At 39.6% G+C, this 13,370-nt stretch overlaps 1 protein-coding gene across 3 annotated transcripts in view; it reads left to right on the forward strand.

Moving 5' to 3' along the window:
• COL8A1 (collagen type VIII alpha 1 chain) overlaps positions 1-13,370 on the forward strand; it is a 93,708-nt gene that overhangs the window by 44,245 nt on the left and 36,093 nt on the right. The window contains exon 1 of one of the 3 annotated variants that reach the window (XM_075436209.1): positions 3,603-3,641. The exons of the other annotated variants lie outside the window; for them this stretch is intronic. The gene's annotated coding sequence lies outside the window, so the exon portion shown is untranslated. Of the gene's footprint in view, positions 1-3,602; positions 3,642-13,370 lie in introns of those variants that run through there. 3 annotated transcript variants of the gene reach the window in all.

Consider the following 13,370-nt stretch of genomic DNA (forward strand, 5'->3'; position numbering starts at 1 on the left):
TAGAATCATAGAATCATAGAATGGTTTGGGTTGGAAGAGATCTTTAAAGGTCATCTAGTCCAACCCCCCTGCAACAAGCTGGGACATCTTCAACCACATCAGGTTGCTCAGAGCCCCATCCAGCCTTGCCTTGAATGTTTCCAGGGATGGGGCATCGACCACCTCTCTGGGCAACCCATTCCAGTGCTTCACCACCCTCATTGTAAAAAATGTCTTCCTTATAGCCAGCCTTAATCTACCCTCTTTTAGTTTAAAACCATTGCCCCTTGTCCTATTGCTGCAGGCCCTGCTAAAAAGCCTGTCCCCATCTTTTTTATAAGCCCCCTGCAAGTACTGAAAGGCCGCAATAAGGTCTCCCCGCAGCCTTCTCTTCTCCAGGCTGAACAGCCCCAACTCTCTCAGCCTTTCCTCACAGCAGAGGTGCCCTAGCCCTCAGATCATTTTTGTGGCACTCCTCTGGACCCAATCCAACAGGTCCATGTCTTTCTTGTGCTGAGGGCTCCGGAGCTGGACACAGGAATCCAGGTGGGGTATCAATACAGTGTAAGCAATACTAATAGTTTTGTTCTGTAAGAAACACTTACTTAAAATATTGTAGAATGCTTTCTTGGTCATGTAGAGCACAGAGTTTTCTGCTGATATCATTTTATGCAGTGAAAAAAGTCTGAGGGCTAGTTAAAATTGAATCACAAGCATTTCTGCTGAGAAAGCAACGACTGCCTCAGAGCCATTGAACAATGAGGTCTGCTTTGAAGAGCTAATGCAAGTTTATTTGCTTGCAACAGAGCAAACTTTCAGTTCTGATTTTTTTGAAACATTCTTTCAATAGTTTAGCCTGGGATTGCACAACCTTTCCAGGTTTAAGCACCCTACCAGACTGCTGCCAACAAAGGTTGCTTAATTCCTCAGTAAAGGGGGAGTCTTGTTATTTAAATAAAGTAGCTACTGTAGTAGATTTGCAGATATGTTAAGAGTATTACAGGATCTAGAGGTAGATTTAGGAAGAAAATACTATAAAGCAGGAAAAAATTAAACAGTGTACTTATTGAAACTTAAAAGAAATTATGACATGTGATGTGATTGCATCAGATAAGATCAGGTGGAACTGTGTTACCTGTACAATGTAGTGCATGTGACAAAGTGACACTTGATTATAGTTACAATTTCAATTAAAACACTGTCAGCTTTTAAAACCTGACTGTCCATCACCACCAATTACATTAAGGGAAGAAAACAGAAGCCTCAGGGTTCTTCTGTCCCTTTTCATGGACTGCAAAACACCATACTATGCTTTTGTAAGCACCATGAAATTACCCACAACCTTCTCTCTGAAACTGGACTGATGAATTCATCTGCCATGTGTTCACTGTGACAGGACAGCAGCTGCTGCATTCCCTGAGGAATCACAGGAACACAGATTATCTAGTCTAGGGCCTTCCTTGTGGTGGTGCGATCACTCTACAACAGTCATTCTGGAAGAAATTTTTAGAGTCAATTCAGTTTCCATTCCTCATGTGAAGACAAGCTTTCATTCTGCTTTAGTCACCAAAATGGAAGTACCTTGCAAGTTCTATGGTAATGCCCGGTCACTGTGAGTTTCTCTAAAGCCAGGATTTTAGTAGAAGTAGAGCAGGTACTGTAGTTTCTCCAGCATCTCTCCATCTTCAGTCAGAAAGAAAGAGAGAACCTAAAGGCCATAGTCATGCACAGAAGGTACTGACAGTTTTCACTTGGTCCTGAAGCACCAGCAGGGGGAATCCTTGCTGCTGACCCTTCTGCAGGAAGGGAGTTGCATGGCTCTTCCACCTGAACCTTTCAGGCCTGTATTTTCAAGGGCAGAAAATTACATTTTGCCAAGGTGTAAGTTACACCACACCAAAGCAACCAGACACTCTTCTGCAAGGAGTCTAAGTAGTGCTTTCAGCTCAGTGGTGCTTTCACGTTGGTTTTCTTGTCCGTGGTCCATAGTATGTCATAGCGGATTGGCTGCCTGTTGCTGCAGGTTAATGGCTGACTGTGCATGGTTTGAAACAAGGCGTCAGGCTCGTGTCCAGGCTTTGAATAAAAGCCTCACGTTTGTATTGAGGTAGTGATATATACACTGGAAGCACACAACCAGTCTAAATTTTTTCAGTTTGTGAAAGTTCATCTGTCAGACCAGCCTCTTGAACAAGCACTCTGGGATTTTACTGGAAAAATTACTTCAACAGAAACATTCTCTCAGTATAGTCAAAAAAACCTGCATGCAAATTTGCTCCCTTTAGAGAATAAGCGGGTGTTTTAGCAGACTCAGCTGCAGAGGTTTTATTGGCAGGTTATTAAAAGCTTCAGATTTTTTGATATAATTTCAAGAAAAGAATGTAGACACAGAAGATTGATAATGCTAAAATACAGGGGAAGAGAGACACTGGGCAAAGTACACAAGCAAAAAACAGAGCTGGTTCTCCCCAAAGCTTGCTTTGGATAACTTATTTTTTATCTCCAGCAAAACTCATGGCTTTGCATAAATTTAAAGAGGAGTCATGCAATTTATTTACTGCATAAAGTGAATGTACAAGAATTCTTTCTACCCTTAAGATTCTTGGACAGTGTCCTGACACTAAAAGTTACAAACCATCTAAGCCTTGAAAAGTGCTTTTCACCAACCACCAATGCCACTGAATGGTCTGTTTTGTGACTTTCGTGTGGGATGATATCAAATTCTATAATCAATCAATTTTTAACGCAAGGTGTGATCAATCTGTTTTTTTTCCTACTACATATTTATTGTGCTAATTATATTCCTTTGGTATGTCAGCATCCCAATTATTTGACATTATTGACATCTGCCTGTGTATAGAAGTTTCATAAACTACCCATAACATTGTATATACACATATAAATCAATAATTATTGTAAGAGAAATTCTGTCATGTTTGAAGTCAATGGCGAAACTTCCCTTGACTTCAACAAGGACCAGATTTCGCCTCTCCCCCTGCAATGTATCTAGCAGGTGCCATTGCCTTTAATGCCAAGAGTCAGCAGGTGTCTTTGCTAGTAGTTCCAAATAACAGCATTTGCCTTATTACCCGGCATATTAAAAATGTATTTTCTGCTGGCTCACACTGAGCTTCCAGTCGAAGGTGGAGGTTGTCACATCTGCCCAAATGAGACTGCATGCTGCTGGAATGAATTCTCAGCTCCGTTCCAAACTCTAGCTCTCTGTTCCTTAGTGGCTTTGGAGCTAACAGAATCATAAATCAGAGCTGATTTGTATTCTGCATGGCCAAAGAGTTGCAATAAAGCCTTAAGATGGGTGGATCTTCCAAAGCACCCTGCCAATTAGAGCTATTATTTACACTGCTGAGCTTCTCATTTGGTGAACTGTCTAATACTGCATTGCATCCAGTAGGTTTCTATGCTGGTGTGTTGCAAACATGTGGCCAAATCATCTGGATATAGAAATAATAATATTAACAAATATTTTGGACCTCTAGCACAGCTTTCAACCCAAGAGCTGTAAATAACTTCATGTTAATTAAGCTCTTCCAGCTTCCATTATGAGGTAGGTAAATGTTAATATAATCATTTTGCAGATGGAGAGACATTAGCACAGAGCTGTTAAAAGACTTGCCTGCTGGCTGATATGACCTCTATGGAAGGTGGGTCCTTTATCTAACAAGACTGTTTTTCATGTGCTCTTAAGCTGCTGAAGATAAGCTGACTACATATCTTTACATGTTCTGCCCAATATACCCCTATTTTTTTTTCAGTCTCAGAATAGGATCTACAGTGTAGGTGATACATGGATTCTTAAAACCATCACTTTCACATCCTCTGCTAAAGACATTTATGTTCACTGAACTGGTGACCTCTGCAAGAATTCAAACATCTAATTAATAAAGATTAATAAAGATTTCATCTCTGGGAAAGAGCAACCCATAGGGGTATCTTTCTATCTTTCTTCAAATAAGTGCTCATTTTAGAGGAATGAAAGATTCATTTTCTCTTGTCATTTTTGTGAGACAAAGCATATCTAATTTTCCCCATCTTTTGTCAGAGTCATCCCATTATACTCAGAAATCTTACTTCTCCAATAAAAATTCACCTAGAAACACTGATATAAAAACAGGATGTTAATAGCTGTGGAATTGTGTTGCTAATTTTGATCTCTAACACAGTTATATCTATCAGTCAGATTTGCAATTTGACTCATCTTCCTTCATCAGACCTCAGCCTATTCATGTCCAATTTTGAATCAAAATAGCCATATATTTTGTTTTACTGTTATCATAACTAAATAGCGTATCTACTAAAACTGCCAGCTATCCTCCTAAGAATTGAAATACCTTTTTAATGTTTGTCAGACCTAAAACTTATCCCAGTCAACCTTGTACTATTACTGCCTAAGAAATTAAAGGCATTAACCAGCTGCTGTGGAAGATAAGTAATTCTATATTTTCATTTGCATTCATCAGTTTAGGAAGGAAGAAATGCCAGGTATTTTTCCAGTTTCCAAAAGCCAAAGATTCTGTTTAACTCCATGCTCCCATACAGGTTTACTCTACCGCTTCTGAACATGGTATCCGAGGTCATCCCACATAAAATAATAATATTTAAGTCCATAGGAATTCCCCATCTCCCTATGGCTTGGACACCAGTGAAGGTATTTAAGTCTGTTAAATTCTCAATATTTTAAGCCATGGAAACAGAGGACAGATTTATTTTGTATGACACATAATATCTAAATTTTCTACATATAATGGTAGATCCATCTTGGAAGTTACAACTGTATAAATCACTTTGACTGTGGTGTCACTCTGATGTCATCTGGAAGAAAGGTGGAACTTACCTAGAAAATGGTTTCATAACTGATGTAGCATACGACTTCAAATAAATTCAAATTAAAGTACCAGGGATAAAGTGGGGTTAAGTCCTGGAGTTATTCTCCCATATGAAAGCAAATTGCAGCGTGAACTCCAGAACAGAGTTCTATTACCACGTTCAGATAGCTACAGCATGGAGAACAGTTTGGGTGTAGCTGATCCATCCCACTCTATCAAAATCCTTCTTGCCACCTGCACAAAAGGCTGACATTAGACTAAATTCTACATTTTTTAAAATGTACAATGAAATCAATTAGCTAACATCATTATGAACTTGTTCTTAATGAATCTAAAGTGATAAATCTGATTTATACTTGCAAAGATTTCCAATCTGTTGGCCAGAATGTTGCCAGTGTTATACAATCCACCTTTATTCAGGACCTATACTTTCTACACACCTTCATAATTGAAGAAGTTTTAGGATTGTCATTAGAAACATTCTTATCACCAAACTCTTTCTGTCCAACTCAGAAGAGGTATCTTTCCTTAGAATTAGCATTAGTACATCTTTTTATTCTTTATAGAATGGTCTCGGGAATGCATCAAAGCCTGGATGCCTGTGGCTTTTTATAGCTGAATTATTTCCAGAATCTCTGCTTAGTTATATTTCCATCCAAATGTTCTTTCTGTTTCTGGACTGTCTGTAGGACTTCAGCTTAAGTCAAAGTACTTATTGTATTTTGCAGTGCTTGTGCTGTCTCTTACTGTATAAATTCGAGAAAAATCTTTAGAAGCTTCTTTTAAAGTCATTTGTAAATGTTCTCATTTTTACCAGCCCACTTTCTTAATTTAATATATTCAATAGCATTCGAAATGTTTATTTCATTAGTCATGCGTGACATCTAAGCATAATTTCTGACTTGTCACACACCTCACCTCGTAACTGCTGTCTCTTTAAAGCCTTTAATTTGCACAGCAGTACAGCTGGGAGTCTAATACAGTCACATGTATGAATACTACCTATGTAATCCCATTAAGTGATGAAATTTTGGAATAGAAATTCCAAACATGGTAGAAACACAGTGTGTACTGTAAGTTTTAATTAGCTAATGACATTTGTAAGATAATTCAGTGCTTGCAAAAGTGACGGCTATGTTTTTGGGGGTTAGGGAGGCAACAGGCAGGGGAACATGAGATCCGGCTGAGATCACAGGACATATCCCAAGTGAAACACAGTTCATGAGGTGGGACGTGTCATAACTTCTTCAAATACACAAGCAGTGTTTGTGCTGCTTGTCCTGGATAAGGCTTCCTATACCTGTAGAAAGGAAGGCTGACCCACTGATTAAGGCACCACCCTGAGGCAGGGAATACCTCCTTCCTGCACCCCACATCTCTTACACACCTCCTGACAAACCTTGGGCAGAAGATTTTGCCTCACTGCAGCCACAAAATGGGAGCAGTACATCTTCCCTACCTCACAAGGTACTGTGAAGATAAAAATGTGAATATTTAGGTACTACTGTAGTGATGACCAAATAAGCCACTGGCATAAGCTTATCAGGTACTATAGTAGCATGGAGAGGAATTCTGCCGCTTGCCTGTAGTGGGAAACTCCTAAAATCTTGCCTTAAAAGGAATGGACGACAAACAGCATGAATCCCTAAGGGGCATGAAGGGGAGGACATACTTTACAGTCCACAGAGGCATATTACTTCCAAGGGTGGTATTTTGAATATATTCTCAGTACTTTTACCTCTATAAGCCTGAAAGCATTTTACTTTATGATGAAATATACAAGTATAACATTGCTACTCTTTGATTAATAATAGTAGATCATGTTCCTTTTCATTTCCTCATCCCCAGCTGAGTAGAAAACACGCAACTGTTTGAATATGTTTAATCGCTTTGGTTTTACTTAAGAGAAAAAGTATGATGAAAAAAACCCCCACGCTTTTCTGTAATTGGTATTTTGCTCTCTGCTAAGCATGGGGGAATTTCTACCAGTTTAATTTAAGCCCCTGATTCAGCAAAAAACTTAACCATGTACATAACTCAGTGTGTAACACTCTCAAAAATATAGTGGGTACATGTTTAATTACTTTATCAACTCAGTGTTCTCGAGACTTGAACAGAAAAGTTTTGCCTTTTCTTTATGATGCGAGATTCTGTAATGCTAACATAGAAACTGTTTGGCAATTTCATCTCCCTTAAGCTTTTTCCATTTGCCAAATATCAAAGATGTAGAGTGTCCAATATTCAGTTATGTCAGCAATGGAGGATAGAATTTACTTTTGTTTGTTTGTTTGTTTCTGCCCATGCTGAGTATGCAGATGACAGTCAAGGTTGTTCTCTGCTGTGATATTTCATCATGATTATATTTATGGTGTTTAGAACAATTCTTTCAAATATATTATCCAGAAGTTAGCATAGTCCTTATGCCTATCACTTAGCTTTTGAAGGTAAATTACATAAAAGGATGTGGTGTGCTTCAGGGAGTTTAGCCAAACAAATAAACAAAGCAGCAAGAATTGGCTGGTGCCAATCAGGTTAAGGAACACTACCTATACCTGTGGTAAACAGAGCAGATTGGTCATTGAACACTATATTAGCAAGTTATGTGCTCTGACTTTTTATTAGATTATATCAAAAATGTGCATTTCACTTCATTTTTCCTTATAACATGAGACTAGGCTGATAAAAATTCCAGGATGGATAAAGAATTGGTTTGTTGAGATTGGCAGGAGTAAGGAACTGGAAAGTTTACTTGTCTTTTTTTTTTTTTTTTTTAAGAGGCATGCATAAATAACCTGACTAAAATTACACCATGCCCTTTATAACTATTGTTTCCTTTTACAGGTAACTCTCTCAGAAACAGCTAGTCTTGGCTGGCACTAGCAAATCTTTGTATGTATGGGTTAGGAAAACTTTCAAGACAGAAATACAGTAGTCTTAACAGAGCTTAGATTTCATCACAAATTTGAAAACCTGTTCAAGTTCATGGTGTAGAAACATACCAGAAAGAAACACGCAGTGATACATAATTCTGTCCTGAAGGCCTGGCAAAATTTCTGTCTGGACCAATAATACCTCCCTATAATCTTCTTGGCACTCAGAGGCCCGCTCTTTAATTGCAGTTCAGTGTGCTCCTAAAAACCTTTTCTGGGGAGGTGGTTTTGTAGCAATTGCTTTGGCTGAAAAACCTGAGAAGTTTATCACAGTTACAAGTACTAGTAACAAGAAACACATCTTGTGATAGTTCCAGTATCGCTAAAGAAATGGCCTGCCATTACCCAGTGTCCATGTTTACCTCACGGCAAGTATCTCACACATTGCCTGGCAAACAAAAACTAAATCACAGAATTTCCATGGACTAAACAAAATGCAACAACTATAACTATTTGCAAGCAAATAAAGAATCAACTTACTGGGGTTTGATGGATGATAGGAAATGTGTTTTATAACTATAAAACAAATCCAAAGTATTGCATAAATTAAGAAGGTAGAAAAATTCCTCAGGCATGATAAGGCAAATTAAAAATTGAGAAAAAGGAGAACTTGCTTTTATTGACTTAAGGGAACACCTTTACAGCTAGATACTCAAAGCACTGTGCTGATTCCTAATTATTTAGCCATGTATTTCTCTGAATAAAGTCCACAGGAATTGTCTGGTTAAGACCACCCATTTAGTTCTTAAATTTTCTTCCTTAATCTTGTGTGTTGATTTTCCATAAATTGTCTGTTCACTTTCCATGTTTAAACTCTTCTACACAGCATGAAAAAGTGGCATAAAACCAGCATGTTAAGCACTGTGAATGACTACTTTTGTTATCATCTGAGGAAATGACACATTTCGGTGGGGAGCGGGTAGGAACAGGGTGCCTGCTAGTAGCTGGAAGAACAAACAAGTGGCGTTAAGCAGAGCTAATACTTACCTACCTAATTCACTCTCATGATGAGAAACACAGCTCAACTCCAATCCTATAAAGTCATTGCACAGAGTTTACGGCACACGTACAATTACACTGAAGTTATAGTCAGGCAAATACATGTCTCCGCATGCATACTTAAATCACTCCCCACTTCAGTCTTTTGCTGAACTGAGGCCTGGCAGGCTAGAGTGTCTGTCAGGTCTGTGTTGAAATACCCGTTGTGCAGCCAGGGAAGAACTCTCACAGTGCATTTTGACAGAGGTCCCTGCCGGCCTCCATCAGGTGCCAACAGCAGCACATCCTTTCCCAAGGCTTGAGGGTGCTGACGAGCTCGTATTGAATGCTCACTGTCTTGCTGACTTGAGCATTCTGCTGGATACTAGGTCAAGAAGGAGGAATGAAAAAAGAGAATACTGATGTTTTAAGAAACAGAATACTTAGTTCACCCAGTGGAGACCTAAATTACAGACAGTATTTCCTGATCACATGAGATGGAGTGATTAATACTTCTTCTTAATTCTACTAGTAAGTGGTAACCTACTGAGAACGTACCCAATGTGACCGATCCTATTTACTGTCCTCTAAATAGGAATAAAGATAATGCTTCATATCCAGATTGTTAGCCACATGCACTGAAATAGTAAAGTACCTGTAGAAGGCAATCAGAATGAGTCTTTTCAAAGACAGAATAGACAAGATTTTTATAGCAGCACAGAAATCTGATAAAGCTAATGGGAGTACTATCTGAATGATTTTGAATTTACTACGCTGGGAAAAAAAAAAAAAAGCAAGAGGATGCCATGACAGCCCTCCCTTCTTATTATCAGTCAGTGGTAGAACTTGGCTCACCATTTCTGATGCAACTGTGACAAAATCCTTTTTTTTTTGTTTTGTTTTGTTTTATTTTGGTGAAGGAATATAAAAATGCTTTTACCTCAGTGTGGCTTAAAGTTTTGGTTATGATTCAAGCATCTCAAAATATTGAGAATAATTGCAACATTGTGTGCTGCCAGTATTTGCAGTACAAAGCTCTTTGTGTTTTTCTCACACTTTTTGAAAAAAGAACATTTTACACCTCAGTAGATACTTGTGGGTTTGGATCATGAAGTACTAACGGTTTTGATCTGTTCTGATTCCTACCCCTTGTGTCTCATTTTTCTCATGGCTTAGAACATAATATTAATGTGACTCATCTGTCATGAGTAATTTTCATATCCTCTACCCTCTATTTTGGTGTCTGACTAGAGGAAAGCTGTAGTTATGTAAAAGTATTTGTGTATTTTGTATAAGGGAGGATGGGAATCATGGGTACTCTAAGCAAAAAAAAAAAATGTCAGGAAAAAAGTGTGAATTACAAATTTAAGCAACTTATATATACACTGTAATTAAATGTAATAAATACTTTAAAACATGCTATTTCAATTTGCTATTTCTTAGCTTTAAATATCACAGCTGTCATCCCTGGAACACTGGAAAAGGAAATAATAAATGGGGAAAAAAATCCGTAGGGTTTATGGACTGGCTTGTCCAAAATGAGTCCCAAATTTTATATTGAAACATTTACAAGGACACTAATTATGCTTGGAAAGCTGGTATTTGAAATTGCAAATGACAGTTCCAGGATGTCAATGTTTTCTGGTACAGTTTAGGAAATCCTAAGTCGCGTGCTACTTTTAAAAGATGTAATTATGTGTACACATTCCTATGACTTTTCTCCAGACCAGCCTTCTATTCCACAGTAGTTCTCTCTCACAAAAATTTTAAAAATTCACTAGAAAAGAGCACAAACAATGAGCACAGCAGCGATTTTGCTACAGAGGCATTTGCAGCAATTGACAAAATTCCTATTTTCTCCCTCAAACACCAGATTGAAATCTTTTACTAAGTAGATCCAGTTCAATGCAAACCTCATTCCACAAAAGTCATTTGCATTTGGGCTGAATATTGAATCAGCAGGACTTCAGTATATGCTTAAAACAGAAGTTACATTTATGTGACTACTTAAATTAACTAGGGGTCCTGTGTTAAGAGAGAAATAGTGATTTTCTGCCATTCTGCATTTGCCTTTCTGCACTTGAATTGCAAACAGAAAATGTTGTTTTCCATACCCAGCTAATACCTGCAGGCAGCAGAGTGGGAAGGAGAGGAGACTGCATGCCATCTTAGTATATTTGAAGATTTAGTACGTAAAAAATAAATTCTCCCCTCTCCTTTCAACTACAGCTTTGCAGTAAGTAATTCTTAAAAGCAGAGCAATGAAATGAAACTTTACCAATCAGGAAATCTAATGCTTAAGTTTCCTCTTAGGAATGGTTTCTCTTCTTCTCCTCTCTCTTTCGTATTACCTCCCTCCCTTGCTTCTCCAGGAAGCCTTCTTGGGACTTATTTTCTCCGTAACAGAAAAGACTGCCTTGTGTTGCTTCATGTTCGCCGATATTATGGCTTTAGACTTGGAACTTCTCCAAATAGTCCTAACATATAGATATTGGGATCTCCATGTGATTGAATAACACAGGGGAGACAGGGATTGTATCAGCAGGAAATCTTTCATGAGATTATTTTTTCAGGGGAAAAAAAAAATACTGCACTATTATAGGTTTTCAGTTCTGAAAGTAGTTGAGCAGAAGAATGCACATCAAGTGACCAGTCTCAGGACATGAAGAGCTGGATAATAATATTAAAATTATATGTTTTTAAAGACAACAACATCTCAAAGTGACCAGGAGTTCCTCTCAGAAAAATCAGTGGGACCCTGTTGAGTGATTCACTGGAGCCAGAATTTGGCTTTTTATTGGTTACACTTTGTAGCAAAATGAAACTCTCAGCACTGGCCAAGGACATCCTTGGAGCAGGGAAGGCAGGCAGGGGTAGTGGTGGTGGTGTGAGATGGCGAAAGGCACATGAGAGGGAAAGGGGAGGGCTGTGTCAGTGATGTGCTTTTTGAGGACTGAGGGGACTGTGTGGGGAGGTTGTGAGAGGACAGGGCACTTTTTCTGATCCTACAGTTGTCTTTTCTCCTTGGGATCACTTCTTTTCGTTCCTTCCCCTCCTCCCCAGAGGCAGGACACCCAGAGACCTTCCCTTCACTTACACTACCTCCACATTTTTCTGTACCTTCTTGATTGTAAAGGAGGAGTCGATGCTGGTTTGGAGGGACAGGAACTGACAGCACGAGGGCAGAAAGCCAGAGAAATGCTGCTGCCACTGGAGGTAGAAAGGGCAGATGTGATTGCTGTTGCTGCTGCTGTACTGGGACCCTGTGGTACACACTGGCACTCCTTTACCCTCCCTCTAATCCCACAAAGGCAGTAACAGCAGTGGCAGCATGGATGGTACAAACAGGAGGTGGGAATGAGCTGTTCCGCTGAAATGCCTAATCCCTCTCTCCTCAGGCACAGGCAAAGTAGCTTGCCATCCCCTTCAGTGTGGCAGCTCTCCATTTTGCTAACTATTCAAAGCTATGTCTGACTTTGTGACTTTCCTTCATCCACACAAGAAGCTGAGCCGAAGCCCCAAAACTAAACACCTGCAAGCTGCAGAGGAGTTTCTGTCCAGAGTTCAACTGTGCACCCCAGAGCCATCTCTAAAAGTGCTGAATGAGTGTAGATGAGTTCTGAATTACTGACACATTGTTTGAAGCAGAAGGACTGTTTGGCAGGAAAAACAATAAAAAGCAGGATAAACAATAAAAAGCTACTCTTCGTAAAACTAGGAATCAAATGGCAGTGAGGCTGTGCGTAATGCATTGGCAATTTCTGCTCTCCAGGCTTTAGAGTCCTCTAGAAAGGTGCCAAATGCATATTTCTTTGTACGGCTGAGATGAACTGGATGAAACCAGTTGCAAATAACGCACAGTACTTGGGCATTATCTCCTATTGAGATTGTTTACAATAAATTTGACACCAGAGGCCAGAAAGCTTTGTCATCACTCATCTAATCCCTAACCTAACCAGAGGGTCTGGAAAGCAGCCAGTTACTTTCTGTGAGGACTCTGGGCTTTGTGAGGAAGGCACCCATCTGGCTGCCATCATGTGGCAGCTCTCGGACCCGTGCTGGGGCTGGGTGGGCAGTTGGAGCCACCTGAAATGGAGAAACAGATTCCAGCCAGGGACCAGAAGCTAAAGAGCTGGTTGGCAACAAGGTACTCTGGAAGTACCTGGGCTGATGTTTTGAGGTCTCCTTTCTGGCAAAAAAATGATCCTCTATCTACAAGATTCAAGCTTCTTTTGTGAAAATGTACCGTTTTGACCAAAATTTAATTAATTCTTTTGTCAGATTTGAAAGAAAGAGACCTTACAATAGCCCAGATGTGGCATTCAAATGAAACAGGGTAGCAGGCATGTTTCAAATGGGCCGGAATAAATCTGAGGTAAAACAGTCAAGCTACCTGCAGGTTTCCCTTGTGAAATCAGTGCTCCTTTTTGGCTCTCCTCCCTCTCCAAATGCTTCCTCCCTCTAAGGTTAGCATAGTCTGGTGGCAGCCAGGCCACCCAGGGCACAGCTCCCTGGGGCCTATGGGGTTCACGGCACTGCTGAAGCTCAGCTGTGCAGAGGTTAGGAGCCACTACTCGAGTTTTCATTTTGCCATGACTGATAAAATGCTTCCAGTAAAGGGAGAGATACCTTCGGGTGC

Source organism: Opisthocomus hoazin, chromosome 1 (genome assembly GCF_030867145.1).
Source record: "Opisthocomus hoazin isolate bOpiHoa1 chromosome 1, bOpiHoa1.hap1, whole genome shotgun sequence".
In the NCBI taxonomy this organism is placed as follows: domain Eukaryota; kingdom Metazoa; phylum Chordata; class Aves; order Opisthocomiformes; family Opisthocomidae; genus Opisthocomus; species Opisthocomus hoazin.